The sequence below is a fragment of the Hibiscus syriacus genome, unplaced genomic scaffold, assembly GCF_006381635.1.
Source record: "Hibiscus syriacus cultivar Baekdansim isolate YM2019G1 unplaced genomic scaffold, ASM638163v2 tig00111310_pilon, whole genome shotgun sequence".
NCBI classification, from domain to species: Eukaryota; Viridiplantae; Streptophyta; class Magnoliopsida; order Malvales; family Malvaceae; genus Hibiscus; species Hibiscus syriacus.
In genome coordinates, this window is record NW_024063053.1 from 448,714 (window position 1) to 457,438 (window position 8,725).

Consider the following 8,725-nt stretch of genomic DNA (forward strand, 5'->3'; position numbering starts at 1 on the left):
AATATGTAGGCTGACTAAAATAAAAGTAATCGCAAGAATCATCGAATCAATTTCGGTTGGCAGCTACAAATTCCTATCGGCAATTGGCAAAACGAAGATTTAAACCAAGGCCATATTGAATAAAACAACAAACAATCAAGAGCTTGAGATTGGACTGCTCCATACCGCTTTCATCACTACTCATGTTATAGCTGCTCTAAAAGTAGCAGAAGGTAGAAACAGGAGAAAACAAAAGGTCTTCCGAGGTTTTAACTTTTTCTTTTATGATGATAACAATCTCGGTGAAGCATATGAAAGGCCGCGGACCTTCCCAACATAGCAACCTTACCTTTGGATATCGCACCAGCATCAGGATATCGTAAAGGAACACAATGCGGACATACTATACTGCCGTTTACGATTCAATTCATCCACCCCTTCGCCAAAGCCACTTTCCTGTTATTTGTGGGATTTCAAAATTATGCAGTCAAAAAATTCACACCTCGCTAGAAAGAGAAACAAAACATTGGGCTTGCAGAGAACACCACTATTTCCAATATCAACGTGTTATCATATTCTTTGAAACCCAGATATTCAGACAGAATCTTAGGCAACATTTAGCAGTTTCCAGTTTGACATACTACTTGTTTCCAGCCAAAAATAATAATGATTCAAGCACCAAGTTTCGAGATAAAGAGTTAATGCATCAAGCATGACCATTTCTAAAAAACCCTAAACCGACAGATTCCGACCTGATCTAATAAAATTTTTCTTTGAAATCAGGTTGCAGGGGGAACCATTTTTTTTAACTTTCAGGGTTTGGTATACCATTTATTTTTGGGGTCAGGTTTTGCTTCCACTATGTCAGGTTGGGGTCGTGCAAGTTAGTCTGCACCATTGCTATCTCTACCATTTCCCAGTTGTTCATGAATATGAAAACATCATACTGTTCTCAGTAGTAAGAAAGAAATATGAAGTATTTGGCAAAGCTAAACAAGCTATAAGCTAGCAGGTTGATCATTTTCAAAATCTAAAGGAGGAGATCACCAATACCAGTTATTTAGTGACAGCACGTCGCTTAGCCGGACAGTTCTTCTAGACAACCAGAAAATCAACCTCATCTGAGCTTTCCTCGTAAATTACAAAACCTGAATCTTGATACTCCTCATTACCGCTACCCTGATCACTATTGTAGCTGCTCTCTGATCATAAGCAATGAACCATCAGATGTATGACTACTCAGCTGGGATGGAAGACTGACCTCACTGTTAAGATCACTATCAAACATGTGGTCTATGTCAATGAAGCTGCAATGACAAGGAACTCAAGTAAAAAATGCAAATTTCATTTCCCAGCACCTTTCTAGTTGTTATCTTAAAATATTTATTTCAGAACAATGAAGACAACCACTAAATTCGTTTAAGGAAGACCATACCATCCGTCTGACGTAAACTCAGCCAGCAAACAAATATTTGGTCTTACTTCCAAAACCTGCTGTAAAGGAATAATGCTGCAGATTACACAAGGCAAGATATTAGTAAAACATACCTGAAGTTGCAAAAAGTCAATTCTGTAAGTCCACCATTACCCCTTAGCGTTAAGATGATGTGACCAGAAAGTGCCACGTGGCATAATAAGAACGTGCCACATAGTAATATTGTAAAAAAATGAGAGAAATTCAGAAAATGTCAAAAATAAGAAAATTCTCAAAAATTTTATACTTTTTTTTTTAATTTTATAATTAAAAATTCATAAAATTACAAAATGCATATACACTGTTTTTCTTTTTAAAAAATCTGATAATTTAAAGGGGGAATTTATTTACATATTTTTGGTTTTTTAACATAATAAATGTTTTTTGCACGTGGTGCTTTCTTTTGACCATGTCATCATAATGGGTAATAGAGAACTAAGGGCAATAACTTTTTGCAAATTCAAGGATAAACTGATAAAAGATTTCAAGTACCAAACCAAGAATAGTGGACGACTTTTGGAGCCTAATATATTTAACGCAAAACATAAAGCAATATCTAACAGTCTCAATAATTTAGTTACCTTGAGTTGTAAGATCTCTGATACCAATCACCTTCTGAAGCTAAACCTTCCCTGTTAGATATGTCCTAGGTGATGGAAGTAGTCAGGGCCAAAAGCATATCTAGCATAAACATGGATTATGAAAATGATAATCACTTGTCAATTTCACTCACAAGATGTTGAAGGAACTTAAAATCTCCATCAATAATTGCAGTCAAGAACCTAGCAACTTCGACCTGCACCAGAAATCAGACTGGAGAAATAGAGACAGAGACAGAGGGGAAGTTTTACTAGAGGGGAATAGATTGGGGGTTGGGTTCGGACCTCACCTCCTTGAGATGCATGCAGTCCCTTAAAATTAAAACCTCTAGTAGATTCCCACCACTTACACTTCCCAAATTCCTGATTAAAAGCAGGTAAAAATCTCATTCCGCACAAAATATAAGTTGAAAAACATTATTTAAAGGGATTCTCCTAGTTATGATTGAAAAGAGCAGAACAGACCTCAAAAATGTTCCAGTGATCGAGTAAGATGTTGAAAAATCGGCATACTTAAGTTTACGGAATCCCTGCAAGTAATATGAAGGACAACTTCTCAATTTACATTGAGGTCAAATTTATAACAGATATTTAGAGACCACTGCTAATTGCAAGTAAAATGAAGGACTAAACTTCTCAAATTTCATTCAGATCAAATTTATAACTAATATTTAAGACAGCTGCTCATTGCAACATAATCTAATAGAATCGCAACTCTTCCAGGCTTACAACACTGCCTCAACCAGAACTTAAGATATTTAAGCAACCCCATCCTTCCTAATACCTTCAGACCATCAAGATTAAATGTCAACCAGAACTTAACAACATGAAACAAGCGCATACCTACCGAAACAAGAATTCGGACTTTATAATCATGAATTTTAAAACCTCTCAGCGATAAAGAAGAAAGATTAGGACAATTGTTCACAATATCCACACAAGTTAGCGATTTCAAGCTGTCATCCCTCCCTGCATTATCATGACACTTTGAGAAGATGTGTTAAGAGCAGTTAAAAAGAGAAACTCAAGAAGAGAAATTGTACCTGTTTTGGAAGACTCAAAGAATAAACGCTCTATCAAGTGACAATTGGAGCTCACTGACATCAAAGTTTGTCTCAATTCAACATGACTGCGTAAAAAGGACGTTGATTGAACAATTTTTAAGGTTAAACAGAAAACATAATTAGCTACTCTGCTAAAACCATATTGTCTTGAGTACCACAAACAACTGCAAACCAAATAGTGCTGAAACTAACAAAACTCAATGATCAGACAATAATTACTTTTTTAATTAATAAAGAATGTTTTATTCAGTATTCACTCATTCAGCTATATCATCCAGCTGCAACAGCTTAATGCATTCTCAAGCCAACAGAGAAGAAAAGAAAGGGCAAAATGGTGGGGTGGAGAATGTAAAAACCAGCTTAGATAGCGAAACTTACAGGCCGACAATTTCTAAATCAAGTAATGAACGGCAGGCAGCTAATGCCATACAAAGTGATGTATTGTCCAGTCTTTCAATATTGTAAAGATGCAATCTCCTCAAAAGAGCCCTAACAATGTGAAAATAGCAAATGATAAGAATAAAAAGAACAAATTATCAAATAAATCACATTCTAACAAGGAATCGATGCATTCAATCATACCCAGCAGTGCCATTGTCCACACTTAATGGGTATAAGCAGGTCCTTGTAAGAATAAGTGATTCCTTCCCTTGCCTGGTCTTTTTCTCATTCCATGAAAAGCTAGATACATCTACAGAATTCTGGAAGATATAAACCAATGGTTCACATGAACCGGGCGAGGAAGTTGGGCCTGGTACTATTCCAAGTTTAAGCGATCTAAATAACCATTCAAAAGATAGTAATTAGCAAGAAAACATAACAACATAAACAACCACGTGCAAATAAATCAACTAGCGGATACTAACCCCTACTAATCCTTTCTCTAATAGATATAACATAAAGGAAACCACGAAAGCACCTTCTGAGTTACTAATCAATGAAGTTTTCAATTGATAAGAGGTAATAATACTTCTAAAATGCGAAAGGCAACTTAAGCATCGGCTTAAGATAATATATTATTTAGTTTAAAAAGAAAAATGAAAGGAAATCTTACCGGAACGATTTCCCAGCTCGTTGGATCACGGTGTAGACAACGGCATTATTAACCTTAGGCACGACTGTGGTAAGGTCAATATTCTCATAGCATAATGGATCCATAGCACACTTGTTAAACATCCAACACGTTGCCGCAGCGTGGCAAAGACTCTGCGAATCTAACATCGAAAACACCTACAATAAAGAAAAACATCATTACCAAAACAATATTTAAAAACAAAATCAACGGAGTGGATGAAAATGTGGAAGAATGGAGATATTTACCTTGATGGTGAGATCAGGAGAGAGGGCCCAGGCGGTGGAATTATGAAGCGAAGCACGTTTACGAGAGGAGCGATTGGCGGCACGGAGGAGGAGGGAACCGATACTTGAGCGCGATCGATGAGAAGAGCCTGATCGGCGTCGGAAGGAGTGGAATCGAGGAGGCGGTCGAAGGAAAGGTCGAGGGAAACAGGAGGGGAGGAATCGGCGAGAGAAAGGAAAGAGAGGAGGACATGATCCATCTGAGAGAAGCAAGAAGGGAGGTTAGGGTTTTCAGATGAGGAATGGCAAGGGCGTTTGGCCATGGAGCTTGTTGTTGGTGAAGGGAAGAGAGAGTATCCACAGCGATAGCAAGTGGCAGTGGGGGGTTTTTACTTAACTGACACCGTTTGATTTTAATTTTATTTTTGACACCGTTTGACTAATATTTCCAGAACTAACCCTTTCTGCTGAGTTGGCAAAGGCGCGTTCCCCGGGGCGCGCTTTACCCGTGTTTTTCGCTGAGTTGGATGCCACGTGTGAAAGGCGCGTCCCCGGGAACGCGCCTTTGCCAACTCAGCAGACACGTATTTTGTTTTATAATAAATAGTTTATTTTTATTATTATTATAAATTAATAATATATTATGTAAAATGTTTCGATTATAATGTAAGAATTATCAAGTTTCGAGTATTTTTGATTTTGATTATCGATCTATTACTTTTATCAGTTAATTATTTAAATGTTATCAATCTAGTCATCTCATATCAATATTTAACGAAAATATTGATGCATAAGTTAATAAATTAGTATAATTACATATTTAATCTTCAAGACTTACATATTTTATAAAATTAGTCTTATTGAAAATTTAATTTAATAAATTTAATCTTCCAATCAGAACATGAAATGTGTCATCGTATATAAATGCAAATTATTTAGTGTACATACATTGACAAATTATATAAATGCAATAACATTAAATTATTAGAAATAAAAACATTCATTTAAATACAATATTAATTACATAAGAGTTAACGGTTATATGATGATAACAGAGCTGGACATTTTTTCTATTGTGCCCGATGTTTCTACAATGCCCACATCGTTTTTGTTGTTGACTTCTCCCGAATATCCATATCACAATGTATTCTAGTAGATTTTGGACGACCTGAGTCCCTCAATAGCAATGGATCTGGTACAATTGTAAGCCAAGTTTGAATCTCATTTGGGTCTCTTTCGTTTCCTATGGGCGGAAACTCAAATTCATATACCTTGAATACTTGTGAAAGTTGGTATACGGGATCAACATAATTTTTGTAGTCCAAATGCGAATGTGAGCAAGCAGCAATGACATGAGAGCATGGATATTTGAGTGCTTGAAAGAAACCACAATCGCACCACCTCTCTTGCAGATTAACTCTGAAAGAGTTAGCTTCAATCCCTTGCAGCGGACGTGGCATTTCGGTTACACGAAACAATTCACGGGTGCGAGAAAAATTTGTAACTAACATCCCATTTGATGCAGCCACTTTTTCTGTAAATCGGCTACTAGTCTTGGGTGGTAAATATGTCCGTTTTGCATCCAAGTAAGAGCTTGTCCACCGAGTTTTGCAAAGAGTTGACCCAAACGAAAATAAGTCGTTTTGACCAACGCCGTGACTGGTAAATGACGCGCCCCCTTTAAGGTTGAATTTATTGCTTCAGCCAAGTTTGTTGTCATATGACCATAGCGATACCCCCCGTCATATGCATTTGTCCACATTTCTTTGCTGATGTCCATAATGTACTCGCACCCCTTCTTATTTTTGCCAAACAGCTCTTGTAGCATCGACTCAAACCTTTGAGGTAAGAGTTCGTAACTAAGCCATTAGGAATATGTAATAGTTAATATGAAGTATAAATAAGTAATAAGAAATTGATAGAAAAATTGGGAAAAAGTAACATACCCATCCGCACGACTAACTGACGTTCATCGTTATTCTTGTATTTTCCGTAATAGTTTGCAGCAATATGACGGACACAATAACGATGTTGAACATGTGGAGGTCTATACATTGTACCCAAAGAGTCCATTGCTGCTTTTATCCCGGCTCCTCGGTCTGAAATAATGCATAGTCGTTCCCTGGTGACAACATGTAAACGTAAATTTTTAAGGAAAAAAGCCCAAGACTCAGTGTCTTCTCCTTGAACGAGGGCAAACGCAACAGGAAGAATATTGCGATTTCCATCTTGGACCACAACCAATAATAAAACTTGCTTGTATTTCCCATACAAGAAAGTACCATCAATTTGGACAATTGGTTTACAGTACTTGACTGCATTAATACACTGAGGGTAAGTCCAAAAGACTCGGTAAAATTGGCAGCGATCGCGAACCATTCGATCATTCACGTAATGATGTTGAGTTTCGAACTCAACAATTGTCCCGGGATTAAGTCTTTGCACAACATGAAACCAACTGGGCAGCTCGTTGTAAGAGGAATCCCATTCGCCATGAAGTTTACAAATGGCATTCTGTTTTGCCAACCACGCTTTTTTATATGAGACAGTGTACCCATATTGTGACTGTATAGCAGAAATCAACACTGCAACAGCTATATGAGAGCTTTGCTTCACAATGGGCATGATTGCTTGACAAATAATGTTGGAGTCCAAGTTGGGATGATCCTGGTTTATACGTGTTGCACAACATGTATGAGGACCGTTGTATCTGGTTAGTTCCCATAAGTTGTTCTCCTCTTCCTCTTTGATACACGGACCATCCATTGACATCCGTTGTGACGTTGGAGCAGAGCAGACAGATATTTCTCCGTGTTAGATCGATCAACTCGGGATAACTGAGTTACAAATATTGTAACTCTTTATTGCCATCATTGCTTCCTCCTTCGATGCGAACTCCATTCCAATATGTAAATTACCGTCATTGACTGATGATTGAAGTCCCATAGTTGCCAACATCAGGAAGATCTGGAAATTCAGGCTCATACATTGCATCATAATCAGCCTCATACATATGTGCAGGAAGTTCGGCTGGTGTTGTATTTATCGGAACGTCATCCTCGTCATCATCAGAATGTACGTTAAACTGTGGTGAGTCAGGTTCAACGAATAATCCCGTTTCAGCAACCATCTGCACCTGGCTCCCGAAGAGGTTCTTCTGGTGGAGATGAGGGTTCCTCCGATAATCCAATGTTGAGGTCAAATAAGTTCCCGCTTGCGTGTCCTCCCCTTGAACTTGAGGCCATTGTATCATGTGGGATGTGAATAGACTGTCATCTCGTTGGCATTTCCATATGTAAGTCGAAAACATTGGCAGATGAATGTCTGCCCCTTGAAGTAGAAGAGATGTTGCCATATGGATTATTGGTGAAGCCACGTGGGTTGAGATCATAAGCAGTTGCAGATGAATGCCTTCCTATTGAACTTGATGGCATGGTATATGGCGTTGGATCCGCCATTAATGATGTGAAATCATTACAGATCAGTTGTGTCGGGCACTTGAGTTTTTGATATGCAATGCCAAAGTGAGAGGATATGAGAGACCACGAGTTGCACGAACCTCAATAAAAGTGGCATGCATTTCAATAAGAGATTGTGAACTCCCCATATGAGCATCAACCATCATAGAAACATCATCATCGTTTGAAAGCTGAAATGATGTATACGTGAGCGGAAAAAGTTCAGTAGGAAATCTGTACTGAAGTGAAGATAGTCTTTCTGGCCTGCTACACGAATCTTTAACGAAATTTTTGTGATTAACTCCTCAATTGTGATGTTTCTCTTCAAGGTTAAGGGGATATAATGATCTGACTCAAAACAACCCCCTCTTCAGCTTCCTTAATTTCTCCATCATACAAACAACAGCAGAAAGACGACTCATTTTCAGGAATTTGAGAATTTAGAGTTTGGGAATTTGAGAATTTGAAAGATTGTGAACTGAAGTTTGTTTTGAAGGTTTATAATACGTTGCATATAATAGTGTCTATAATCGTTCACTATTCATATGAAGGCGCGTTCCCGGGGACGCGCCTTCCATTATTTCGTCAGAGAATATGTTATCATTGCCCTATTATGTCATTCATGTCCCTCGGGGACACTAGATATATCAGTACCTATTATTTCACTATTCACATGAAGGCGCGTTCCCGGGGCGCGCCTTCCATTATTTCGTCAGAGAATATGTTATCATTGCCCTATTATGTCATTCATGTCCCTCGGGGACACTAGATATATCAGTACCTATTATTTCACTATTCATATGAAGGCGCGTTCCCGGGGGCGCGCCCATTATTTCGTCGTTATCATTGCCC

The 8,725-nt window shown here is 38.0% G+C and overlaps 1 pseudogene; it reads right to left on the reverse strand.

The window, feature by feature from the left end:
* Positions 1-2: 2 nt before the first annotated feature.
* On the reverse strand, positions 3-4,804 carry LOC120158281 (annotated as a pseudogene).
* Positions 4,805-8,725: the final 3,921 nt, after the last annotated feature.